The sequence below is a fragment of the Manacus candei genome, unplaced genomic scaffold (assembly GCF_025592945.1).
Source record: "Manacus candei isolate 608988 ecotype Guabito, Panama unplaced genomic scaffold, ASM2559294v1 h1tg000034l, whole genome shotgun sequence".
In the NCBI taxonomy this organism is placed as follows: domain Eukaryota; kingdom Metazoa; phylum Chordata; class Aves; order Passeriformes; family Pipridae; genus Manacus; species Manacus candei.
Window position 1 is genome coordinate 15507844 of NW_026138082.1, and position 13618 is coordinate 15521461.

The following is a 13618-nucleotide window of genomic DNA, read 5'->3' on the forward strand; positions in this document are numbered from 1 at the left end:
GATCTGGTCTGAACTGGTCAGAATCTAAAATAGTGCTCACTAAATTAATTTCACCAATAAGGAAAAGTGCCAAATACATCCATGTACACTCCTCAATATTTAGAATTTAAGCGTAACTGGTGAGCAAGTTAAATCATAGTGTAAAATGCACCAAAATACAGAGCTTGTTGCCGTCTTCATTGTATTTCATGTTTGGCAGTGGCTACTTTTAATTTTTGAATGTTCAGTGAAGAAAGAGTGAATTTTCTAATTATTTTTTTGATATCACTGGTGGTCAGTCAGCATACATGGTGATGCCTTTTCTTCAAGTGGTAACTTTAGTTTTAGATTAATTTCATTAATTCTTGTTTGGGGCTGGGGGAGAAGAGTGGAATGTAGTGAAGGAGCATCCTCAATAAAACAAATTTGTACTGGTAAGAAGTCAGATAACATTACCACTACTAGGAAGAATGTGAACATGACATCTGATGGCCTAGTAACCCTGAAAAATGGAGAGTAGGAAAAATGTTGAAATGAATTTAAAGAGGAGCTTAGAAAGATTTCTGCTGGGAAATGAGTAGAGTTAAAACACTTGTAATCCTGGATTCCCATTAGGTACAGAAAATTCAGAAAAGGGGGGGGAGAGGGGTTGTTTGTCTGCAGGGACAGTAGTTCTCACGTGGAATTTTGAGGGGGAGGGGTCTGAACATCCAGGGAAAGGAGAGATTCGAGCTGGTGTAGGGACTGTGCTGCTTTAGTGGTAGAAATGCTGGATATGTGTATTGCTGTGAACAGGAACTCTTGCAGGAATGTGAAGAAATATTAAATCTCAGGACAGATCAAGCACAGGAACATGCAGTATGAACTACCATTAAACTGTTGAGCTATTTCAAACCTGGTTACTTCTCCACTAAAAGTTTTGGGAGATGTGGAGCAGGTCAAGACAAAGGTTAAGTTATAAAAAGCGTAAGAGTTGTTTGCCTAAAATTGCAGTCGTTGGAATCAGTGACTGGGAAAGTCGTTTCAGTTCTGTATTCCTTTATGTTTTGCTCTGACAGCCAGATACCTATCAGCTGATGAAGACTTGATCATCACTTCCAGTATTATTTATATCCTGCATAATAATTACGACTTTTTTTTTAATTACCTTATATGATGAATGAAGTCTGAGTGACAGCCCTGTGTTTGTGGTACTGAAAATAACTGGAGTTTTTTCAGTTTTGATATTTAGAAAAGTCTGCATCCTGGCTGTACAAGTGTATTAGCACACTCTTAGAAAATTACTAGGGCTGAAAAAATGACGACTGACTTGAGAGAATGCTTTAAGCAAGTTTCATAGCTTGCCAGTGATAATTTATCAAATTGAGGGACTGGACAAGAAAAGGATAGGTTAATCCCTTTCATGGATACTTTCCAAAATTAACATTTTTATGTGTAATGATTTTAAACTCTCTGAAGAACCTAGATGTTAGTTTGCTTGCAAATTAAGCAGTAACGTACAGAATTTATTCATATGCTACCATATGTAGATATTAGAACTGATTACATATTTTATTAGTCTAATATTAATATTGATGATTATCAAAGTGTGTCGGGAAGAGAACCATGGTAGTAATCATGAGGGCTCCTGTAGGTGGCATGGTTCTGGTGCTGCAGTTGGTGAAATGTAAAGATTGAGTGCATCTCTGGCAAGTACTACCACTTTTTCCAACTTCAGCCTTCCAGCAAAACCAAATGTCTTTACTGAGAAAATAACGCTATTTTCCTGACATAGTGAAAGTGTATTTCAGCAGAAAAAATATTTTCCATTCAACGTTTGTGGCTGTATCAGAATAATAAGGCTTTTGTAAAGTGATTTCAGCCATTGATTTTAGCAGTCGCTGTTTATTTGGACAGGAAGGAGATTCCTGAAGTGATTTTTTTTTTTCTCTCCTTAGAATGAGAAAGGTTATGCACAGAGGTTCTTAGAATGTCACCACATGTAGAATGGGTTCTGAATTAAAGCACGTAGGTATCTGTTCTGTGTTAAAACTTCTGATTTTGAGACAGGGCTTGGTGACATTTCAAAATGTCACACTTAACCTGAGTAATATCTCTTGAGAGAGATGTTAAGTTTCAAATGCTCAGAAACTAGATTTCAGATTTCTGTACTTCCAAGTTACACTATCAAATTAACTGGTGGAAGATGATTTAGAGTGAGAGAGATATTTTCTTTCCTTCCCTTGCCTTTCATGTCTCTACGATTCAAGTAATTAAATTCTTTTAACTGTGAAATGAAACACCAGTTTTTCTAAACAATAGATTGAAGAACACAAAGGAATACAAAACAGCTATGCAAACAGCTACATGAAGAAGAGTTTGGTATATGTCAAGTTTTTATACGAATAAAATAACTAGCATTATATGGAGTTTAAAGGTGTGGATTTCATAATGTTTATATGTATAAAAACCACTTAAGGTAGAAAGAGAGGCAGTCAAACACTGTGTTAGGATTGGAGGATCTTGACTGCACTTGAAACTGCCAAAATGTGTCTCATTTTAAAATAGCACTTTCCACTGAAGATGTTTAAAGTCTTAATACTTGCATCATTTCACTAATCTAGGTCAACAGATAAAATGAATATGTTGTGGAAACAAATCTGTGGTCTAGTTACTGATACACATTACATTCTCAGCACTTGCAGTAACTGTGAGTATAACATGGTGAAAAGGGTGAAGCCAGTGTGTGGAGTTTGTCTGCATCTGCCAGAATTTGGAGGATCATTTGCTAGACTTTTGTCAAGTGTGTTTTGCAAGTTCACATGCACATCTTAAAAACCTCTAGAAGTTAGGTTCTCTTTCAAAACAAATTGGGCTTTAGTGGGGCAGGGCGGGGGCTGGAAATCAGTAGAGTTGTTCATTAAACCTGTCCCTTCAGTGACTGCCTTACAGTGAAAGGCGTGTGGAGAGAGTCACGAGAGAAGGCTGGTTATGTCTTATTTTGCACAGATACGTATATAATTCCCCCTTATCTATATTGTTGCTTAGTGTCCCAACTAACATAAAACCCAGGCACTTTGTAATTCTTTCAGCTAGACAGAGACACTCAAGTATTTTTACTGCTACAGAATTAAAGATCGGAATGGAACTATCTAGCTGGAACTTGTACCTTACATGCTTTTATGGCTATAATTAAAATAATCTGCACTTCAGAGGTTTGATTTCCATCAGTCATATGTATGCACGCCCTCACTGTAATTTTTCCACACTTCAAAATTAGCAAAATAGGCTGGTCTTCCTTCATTTTAAAGTTTATCCAAGTCTGTACAAGGAAAACATGAGCAGGAGATCAGGCTGTGGGGGTGACCCTGAAGTGCTGGCATGACCCTGGAAGTCATACGTCTTCTTCACTATTTCCGTGGCAACCATTTTATCATAGGAATCCTGGCCCCTACTAGCAGGTTCTTTAATTTGCAGCTTCTCTTAAGCTGATTCTTGACCTCAGCTGACTAGCACTGAGGCTGTGCCTGCCCCTTGCTCCACAGCTCCCTTGCAGGATTGCTATCGGTCACTGTGCCCTGCGTGGGACTAAAACCCCTGTGCCTGGAGCCCTCCCTGGCACTGCTTGCACAGCTCCTCCTTCACCACTGGAGGTATGAGTTCATTTCTGCTGGTAGTTACCACGAACTGGGTGGCCCTGTAGGAAAACGGTGAGAGAAGGGTGCAGAGGAGGAGAGAGGGAAATGAGAGGAATTAAAAAACAGTGAAGGTGGGGCTTGAGAGAAAATACTTTGTGGGGAGTGAAATGACAGAGCCAGATTCTTGATCTCAACCAGGTTTCTCATTCACTCATCATCTTACAGCTCCCACCACGTGCTTTCCTCTCCATCCTCTCAAGAATACAGTGCAATGGCCTTCACCTGCAGAGCAAAGTGTCTGGCACCTCTGGTGTCACCACCTGCTACAGCTGCTCCTCCTTGGAGCAACCAGTGCACTGCGAGGGTGTACTGAACTTTGATGTTTCAGCACATTGCTGAAGGGGCCTTTATTTACAAGAATTGTTGCAGAGGTTTCTCCTCTGCAGCAGGTCCTGGGCCTCCTTCAGCTGTGAGGAGTCGGAACTGGGAGGTCCCAGTGTACAAAATGGTGGCCCAGCTCGCCCAGCACTGTGGGTTACTGTTCTAATACACTGTGTTCTGGGAAACTGAGTCATTGCCATTAGTTTTTTATTCAGGGGCTGGCTGGCTGGCTGGATGGATGGATGGCTGGCTGGCTGGATGGATGGATGGATGGTGGAGTTGCTCAAGGACCTTTGTGTACAAAAATCAGTTTCATGGCTCTGAAGTTTTAGTTTATGCAGTTCTGAATGTTTCATACAGAACAGCAGAATACATTTTCAACATGTGTAATAAATACCAAAAACCAGTTTTGGTCACAAGCCTTTTCTGTTTCATTTTCCAGTCAGAATAAAATTGCATTATATGGGGTTCAGTTGTACAACGATGTCAATATCCATAACAAGGCTATATTGGCAGAATAAAGAGGATGCGTAATTTTTATTCATTAGCATTTCTCCTGTACATCTCAACACCTTTAAATATGAAGACACACAAGGACTTCTGCCTTTCTGCTGAGGCATGGTTTTGCTGAACCACATAGGCAATTTCTCTGCCAATTTAGGGGGTCTGCTCCCCTACAGAAGCTATCCAGTTTATTGTATATAAATTTATACTTGATGGCTGTTGAGGAAATAACTGGAAGAATAGCTATAATGGCAATTAAAAAATAAAAAAAAAAGCTTAATTTATTGCTCGAGTGTCCTTCACTAAGAAATCATAATGTGAGTTTTCAGTGAAATTAGTGATGTCCTGCTTCTGGGTGTGCACTCTATTTCAGTGGCAAGAGGGCACAGTCCTCATGGGTCAGCTTCCAATTGCCTTGAAATATATTGTATGTTATTAGTTAATATGTCAATAACAGGAACTACTTGATCTTTATTTTACTCTTACTGAAATTTGAATGCATTCAAGGGTTCTGCTGCAATTGGCTTCCTCGGGGAGATGCAGCAGGAGTTGTGTGCCCTCTGGCCTCCATAAATCCCACTGGGTTCAGTGTATTCTTGTGGGTATGAGGGAAAGTATTTCAGTTCTCTACAGCCTACCTGCTTGCACTCTTCCCTCCCTCCTTCCTCTAACTAGATGCCACAATTTTCCATAATGCAACCCTTCAGGTTTTTTTTTGTTCCATGCTTTGAACAACAAAGCAGGTGAACTATAGCTACTGAACATAACAATTAATTCTCCAGCAATCATTTTAGAGAACTCTGAAATTTAGGTCTTTCAAGTTTCTGAGCCACACCTCTAACAGAGACTTGTTCTTGGGTAACCACACAAGCTTCCAACAAGACAACAGAAGGTGGAAATTAAATTCTCTTTAAATATTGGCACTCAAGTAAATGGAAGTATCCACAACCTTCGTTCACGCTTGTTTTGCTGTCTTTATGTAATCAGCTTTCTGTATACTTTCAAAAAACAAACCTAACAGAGATCATGCAAAGGCAAATGGAAGATGCCTATTGCAAAGCTCCCCTCCCCCTGCCTGCACCCAGGTCAGCCTTTGTTTATGTCACTGCAGGCAATTAACAGTGCTCAAAACCACATGCAGCTCCTATTCCAAAATGCCATTTGATGCTATCGGGAGGCTTGAGTGTTCAAGAAAAAAAAAGTTTATTTTTTAAAGGGAGTTTATTCTTCAGCATTAGAAAATGCTGAGGTAATAAAAGGCATTGAGTGTGCAGCATCAACAAGTAGATCTTTGCTGCAAGTTATGATCTGGATGGGATAAAAATGCTTCATCTTTAGTATAATATATGCTTGAAATGAACTGCAATATACTTATGTGTTCTACTTTGATCCTAATGTGTTGTGAGGCACTATGCTGAAATGAAGGTGGATACCATCAGTAGAGGAGAAGATCCTTAACACGTTAATATATGGGCATGTGCCGCCATCGCCACATAATAAACAAGGGCGTAAGCTTTTCAGAGCTGCCCCAAGATAGGGAACTTTTACCTCCTGTTGTTCCAGGGTAAGTGTCTCTGAGAGCAGTAGAGTGCTTTCTCTGGCATTGGCCAGGGAGGGAGAACATGTGGATGAATAATTATGGTGGATTTGCCAGATGCGCTGTAACCACACGTGTGCATCTTGACCTGATAGTAATGAATATGAGTGTTCATCTTTACCTTCAGAATTTCTTCTGAGTGATTTTGTTATTTATATCAAAGAGGGTTTCAGAGATTTGAAGTAACCTTAGGACAGGGATAATTTCATTGACGGGCCTTGGTGCTAATTATTTGAAGCCAATCAGTCACTGACATTTTTATTAAATTTCACTGTGGAGTCAGGTGAGATAAGATTAAGTGTGAATGGTGTGACTGGAAATTTCTTGAGCAATATTTGAGTTTATTTTGCAGTGGCAAATACGATAACAGGAACAAGAGAAGACTCCTGCTATTACTGTCTTTCTGCTGAATGTTTTGGTGGATCACTGTTTGCCTGGAGCGCTGAAGTATCCCTCTGCCATTCAGATCATGTAGTAAGGGTGTTGTCCTGGTGGAAAAACCTCCCTCCTCAAGATAAGGGCTGACCTAAACCTGATTTTGGTTCCTCTGAATTCTGATACTAATACACTCACTATGCACAAGCCACATTGTTGCCTGCTTAGCACAGTCTGCAGCTTTTTCTGGATTTATTGCCTTGCAAAGATCAAGTGTGCTATTTTAGTCTTAAAAAATCCTACCTCAACGAATGAAGAACATCTTAAAAGTTTTTGAAACTAGAGGGAGAAGCCAAGAGCTAGGAGGAGCTAGCAGCAACTCCCATGATGTACCAGAAAGAGAGGAAACCTCAAATGTGGCACTTTTCATCACTTCACAAGCTTGATGCAGCACAAGAGAAAGATTTCTAAAGAAGTTGTCTGATGTTCAGGTAGGGAAGATAAATGGGATGTTACTGCTGCTTATGTTGATGTCAGTACCTTCTACTTTCCAAGCAGAGTTTATCAGCTTGTGCCATGAATTTGTTGTCCTTTCTCTCCACGGATGGGGAAATTCATCTTCCAGGATCACTGTCATTTCAATTTTACTGGGGGAATGAATTGGTAGAAGTTTGGAAATATAAGACGATGTCAAAAAGGTTGCTTATGGCAGAAGACCCTTCTCAAAGCCATGTTTAATCCTACCATAGAGCAGGCACTGGTCACAGCTGGGGTTATGTTGAAGCATCTGCCAGTATGTCAAGCAAGCCTGTCAATAATATCTGGGTGATGGTTTGGAACTCAGAAGGGACAGATGTTATAATGCTTTGCAGTGCAAAGTTTAAAGAGTGTGTGATACTGAATTCATGAGATGGTACAGTTTGGTAAATGTTGCACAGCCTGTATGGTTTCATTATGGAATGACTTTTTCATGGCATGGCACTCTATTAATATGAGAAGCATTGTTTTAATTATCTCAGCTGTTGTTCCTCTGAAACTGCTTTGTGGGTAATTTTAACGGATGCATGTCATGGTTTAGGAGTGGTATTCTCCAATTTAATGTTCCCACTGAAACCACTCCAAACCACATTCTGCTCACTCACTTCTCCTTCCCACTCCCCCTCTCCTTGCAGTGGGCTAGAGAGGAGAATTGGAGGCACAAAGGGTAAAGATCATGGCTTGAGGAAAGAACAATTTGCTGGAAACAACAATGAGATAAGAAAACGAAAAATAACAGCAACAATACTAATAACAGAGGGTGCAAGAAAGAGGTGAATGATTCATGCACAGAAACCCCCCCACTCCCACCCCAACCCCCGACAATACCTGACCACTCCCTTTGCCACACTACACTGACCCGGAAGGGAGCCCTTCCTCCGTCCCCAGAAAATGACATGAGATGGTGTAGAATAACCTTTGGGTCCTGGCCATGCTTCCTCCTGGCTACTGCAAAAATTAACTCTGTCTTGGCCAGAACCAGGGCAATGGGGACTGGAAATCACTGCACTGGCAGGTATGATAGCCAGTCATCTTATTTGCTTACAAATGTTCCAAGCAATCATGTATGACACCTTCCTGCAAATGAGGCAAATCCTGCTTGGCGCTCAAGCCTCTGAGGAAGAAAACTTTTATATTGTAACATTAAAGGCAGACAGTTTGTTTTAATCACTTGCCAAAACAGCTGAAAACAATTATTAATTAATAGGAAACATTGACTTTTAACTTTGTAAGCTCTCCAAAGAAGTGACTGTGACAACTTGCATCTGGATTTATGGATAATTTGGATATAGTGAAAATGGGCATCGTACTGCAAAGGTTGACTGCTTTAAATTCATTTTAAGTGTACACATAGTGCTCTTAAAATTAATATGTTTATAAATCTAAATTGATTCAGTTGGATGCCTTTTGTTCTCTTTGTGGCTTCATTTGAAGCAACAACAAAAAGCTGTGCTTGTTTGTGTGTTTAACCAAAATGTTAAATGCAATTAATCCACCAAAAGCATACAAATATTTTTTGAATAATAGAGGCGCCCCTTTCACAGTGTCTGTGGTATTTAGCACTATGGTTTGGAGAGTCGAAGGCAACTTTTTCACATCTCATAAATAAAATTTAAAAAATCTTTTGCTTGGCTTGTTTAATTTGAACCAACACAGTGCAGCACCCTCAGTTTTTCTTGTCTGCTTTGATAAGGCTGAGGTTAGTACATACAGTTAGGGGGAGGTGGCATTCTTAGTATTTTATATTCTAGATCTTACTTTCCCTTCTGAAAAAATACTGCATCTGACAAATACAGCTCCCAGTAAATAAGGAGGAGGTGATGAATATTGCAGTCTGAGACAGAGCTCCTGTTTGATCTGACTAGGGTGGTGATTATTGGGGGTTTCATCATGCAGATCAGCATGCCTGTAATAAATGTAATAAATGTGGATAGAGCCTTCCTTAATCTTCGTTCGCGAAGCCTAGCCATGATTCATGCAGATCTATTGCTTTTGCCTCTTTTGTCCAAAAAAAGAAAAAATTCCTTGGATTTGGTCAGAAACAGAGAATATCTAAAATACTTCAACAAGATCAGACCACAAGAGTTTGTTATCTTAACTGAGAATCTTGAGACATCCCAATTATTTTAACAATGGGAGAGTGGCTCCTTAGCCTGTCTGCTTCCAGCCAGTCCACTTCTCAGTTATTGAGAAATTCATGGGGAATCCTGTGACAACTTTAGTAACTGCAGACTCAGTTAAAATCTCTTTTCTAGCAAACATGAGAGCTTTGCTTTACGCATTTTTTCCTAAGACTCTTCTCTTTAAAAAGGTGTATGTTCTCATCTTTTATTTAAAATTCTGCTAGTTCTGCTAAACCAGCGACTCGTTCTTTGCCAGGTAACTCAATCTGAACTCATCTTGTATGCATGGGACTGAGTCTTGACTGTTGAGGGCTGTCTGGTCATACTGTGTAGCTTGGATGACTGACAACTGTGCGTGTCCAGGGTCTAAACCTGGGTATAGGGAGCCAGGTACCAGAATTCATCCATGTCATTTGAAGAAATGTCATCTATTTCCCTCTTTAGCATGATTACTTCTCAATACTTTATAATGACTGGGAATATGCTTAGTTGTCCTGTCCTTTTGATCAAGGCACAACATACCTTGCTATTCACCAATCTGTGGAAGGATAGGTCTGGTCTATGTAGTTCTATCTTTATGATTAAGAAGAAAACTGTTATGCTGTTCAAGGGTTGTGTCTGCAGATAATAATGCTTTGCTTCTCCTGGAATGTTTTGCACAAGTTTCATGAAGAAATTGAACTTGTCCGTGTTTTATCAAATCGTTCAGACTTAAATGGCTACTGAAATGATGTCTTCAACTAGTTTCCCTTTTCCTCCTCCTCCCCACCCACCACAGTGCTCCTGTTGGGAAGGGAGAGTTGGAACGTGCAGACACATGGATGCTGCAGCTTAAAAGTCAGATGTATAGCAATGAAGGACAGTGCTGGTGCATTGATGGAGTGACACCTCTGCTCTCATTGGTAGGGGTCAATAATTTCAATAACAATGATCATATAAATATCTGGGGATTTTATGGGCTGAGCTATGGTAATTGCTCTACTTCAATTTATATTTGTAACTACTGAAGTCTTACACATTTATCCTGAAATTGCTTTTTATTACAAACAGTGGCTCTTTGCACAAAGAACTTCATAATCTCAAAGCAGTTATCTTTCTTCAAGTAGATAATTGGGTCATTACCAACTTTTTCTCAAAAGAAGGGGAAAACTTAATTAGTCTAATACTTTTCAAATGCAGACTGAAAGTTAAAATAATGTAATTTCTGCAATGGGTTGGGCATTTTCTGCACTTCTGTTCTCTACCATTTTGTTGCTTGATGGTCAGTCAGGAGACCTTTACTAGACATTCTTCCTACCAGGCATAGCAGAACAGTGAACTGCATTTATGGCATCTCCAGAGCATTGTGACACATCACAAAAGAAAGCAGTAGGTTGCTTCTGGTTACTCATTGGTGCATTAGATTTCTACTAGCAGAACCATTTTCAGGTTTCTAGATTGTATGTGGCAGATGGAAATAATTACTTTCAATAGGCCCTGGGGTATTGCTACCTGAACAAGAAAGACAGCGTGGCTTCCCTCTCCCACCACCCAGGGTTTAGGATATGCCTAGCTGGAGTGCAAAGAGGATCTGGATTGATTCCTGAGCTTCATTTTGGTGTTCTTTATTATTTCCTCAGAAGCAGTTGAGGGATAAATAAAAATTTCAAATGTCAACCTCCGGGGAAGGTGAGAATCTGATCTGTGACGGCACTTGTTGACAATGAATTCAGAGTAGTCTTACTTTTAATGCTTAGTTTTCACATGGCTTGTGATGATTTGGGGTGATTAGGCATCAGTGCCTAATCTCAGACACAACTCCTGTGCAGCAGAAACCTTCCCTGTCTCTTGAATTTCCTAAACACAATCTGGGATTGCAGCATCCTCTGATGCTTGTGCATGTAAAACGTTGTTCGAATTTGGTCTGTTCCTCTCCAGCTCTTTGGGTCTGCCACCTGTGTGAAAATAATGGGATGTTAAAATTTTAAAATCAAAAAATAAAATATGATTCCATACACCACCTTCAGAGGACAGCTGCTGATTACAGTACATTTTCTGTGCTATCTTCTTTTTGACTGCTGTTTTCTGTTACTGTAGTAGAAAGAAATTTGTGTTATCCTATGCTTACGGGACATAGGAACCAGCAGATACCTAGGTATAGAAATTCAGCATTAAACAAGTGATTTGTTAATTTTCTGAAGTTGTCCAAAAAGTAAAATGCATTGTGCTACCACAGAACAGTCCTCAGAGTGCTCCTTTAAATAACAAGCTACTTCTTTTGACTTGTCCATCTTGCTTAAGATACAAAGTGCTCGCCAAGTCTCTCTCACAGCTTTCATCTGTATTTGTGGAGCATTTTGCAAATGAAAGTTGGGAGGTTTGCTGTCCTTGTAAACAATATTGCAAACCCCAATTCCAGAACTGGGAAATGCCTTCCTGTCTAAACAGGCAAAATTCAACAGATGCTGAATTTTGCAGTTGTTTTATGTCTCACAGCATAAAAGCCACGGTATGAACATTGAGGAAAGGCTTTTTTCCCACCAAAACTCTCAAGCAATCGTACCAGTGAAGCAAAACTACTTCACTTGTCCTGAAGAGAACATCAGTTGGAGGAAGGGATGTGCAGCAATGGATGAGAAGGTTTAGTCTAACTGGTCTTTTTCCTCACATGAGATCAGCAGAATACTATTTGTCACAGTGTGTTGTTGAAGTACCAATATTTGGGGGGGGGGGGAGGGGGTTTAAAGATAAAAAGATTGATTTGATGAAAATCAATAGAAAAGTACAGGAAGCTGCTGATGTGGAAAATTTTCACATCATGCCAAAACAACATTTTTTATCAAACTTTTTGCCTTTAAGGTGTCACTTTGCAAGGTTGCATGCTGATGATAATGTTTTGCTGCTAAAGCTGAAGGAAATGAGACACGAAAATTTTCTGTGTGAAAGCCTGTAGAAGTTGACTTCAAACAATGAAATGTTCATAAAACAGGAATGCGGCAGAGATGTTCCACAGGAATGTTTCAGCTATCAGGAATATGAACCGTTATGAGCATTTCCCCTCTCAGATTTGCATAGATGGAGATACATTGATTCAAAACAGAAGGATTTTGATAAACAGATATTTGCTTCAGTCATAGCTGAGTAAAGAGGAAAAAAGGTAGGTCACATTCAAAACAACGGAAACTCAACAGCTTAATTATACACTATGAATGGTCCTACCTCTTCAACCAGTAAAGATGGAAAAGTCCTTTGTTAAATGTTATTGGTACACGTGAAACTGTGGTCTTTTAGCCTATGCCAGCTGCTTCTGAAATCACAACAGCGTATACTGCAAGCTGTGCTGCAATTTCTTTTCCCAAAGTCATGTGGTTTAGCCTAAAAGTGAAACTTAATTGGGTCAAATGGAAAGGTTTGGATTTGATAAATGAATTGGTATATGTTTTGTGAACTTCTGTTACTGAAGTATTTTCAGTTGAGAAATACTAAAAACTTTGGACAAGATGAGTTAGTGAAAGTAATGCAACAGCTTAGATAATGTAACTTTCATGGTGGCTGGAGGATGGCTCAACATCAATTACGCATGATCAGTAATAAGAGTAAGCTAAAATTATAGCTTGACAGTGCTTAGGAGGGGACTTGGAGGATATGTGTAATACGTTTACTTCCTTCCAAAACTTGTTGGACTAGCAACCTGACTACAGGAAAATCACTGTAATTTGGCTTTTGCTGGCAGTATCAGCACTGGAATCTAGGGCATATATACATTGCTTTGTATATATCTTAGCCCAGATCTAACAGGGGAGCAAGTGAAAATGGGAAAGTTTGCCCTGTTGTTGCTTCTCCTATTTTTAAACAGGAATAGGGACAGCTCAGGTTTGGTCATGCTGGAGAGCAGACATGCACTTAAAAACATTACCTTTATTTCATCCCAAATATCTTATTGAATGGAGATACAAGCCCATATTTTATCCAGTCTAACACAATGGTGCTCAGGCAGGCAGTGGGGCTGCTCTCAGGCTGCCACAGAGGAGGCAGATGTGGAAGCTCATGGTTCTCATGGTTCAAATCTTCAGGTAATGGGAAGGCAACTCCCATTGCACTCAGTCCCCATCTGAGATAAAAGCAATAATCACTGCAAATCTGGACTGTCCTCATGCCTCACATGTGAGGGAAACATTCGTAGTTCCTTTAGTCCAGTTGCTCAGATGCATCTGACACAGCTCATGAGCTTTGATTTGTAGTGTCTGGGGCAGAATTTGTTTCTTATGATAGGTGGAGACTAAAGACAAAGAGAACTGTGGGTCTTGGTTTTAAACCTCGGAGGAGTATGGTAGCCAAGCTTTATACTGGATGCATTCAGTTCCTGTTCCTATGAGCTAAAGAAGCACTAGTGGTGACATGTTTTGCCAAATAAATTAGCATAAGCAGAATGAGCCAACCCCAAATGTGTCACTGGCCACTTTGGTGACTCCTTTTGCCACACTTGTAAGAAACCTAGAAATTGCTGCAATCTGGAGAGACAAACT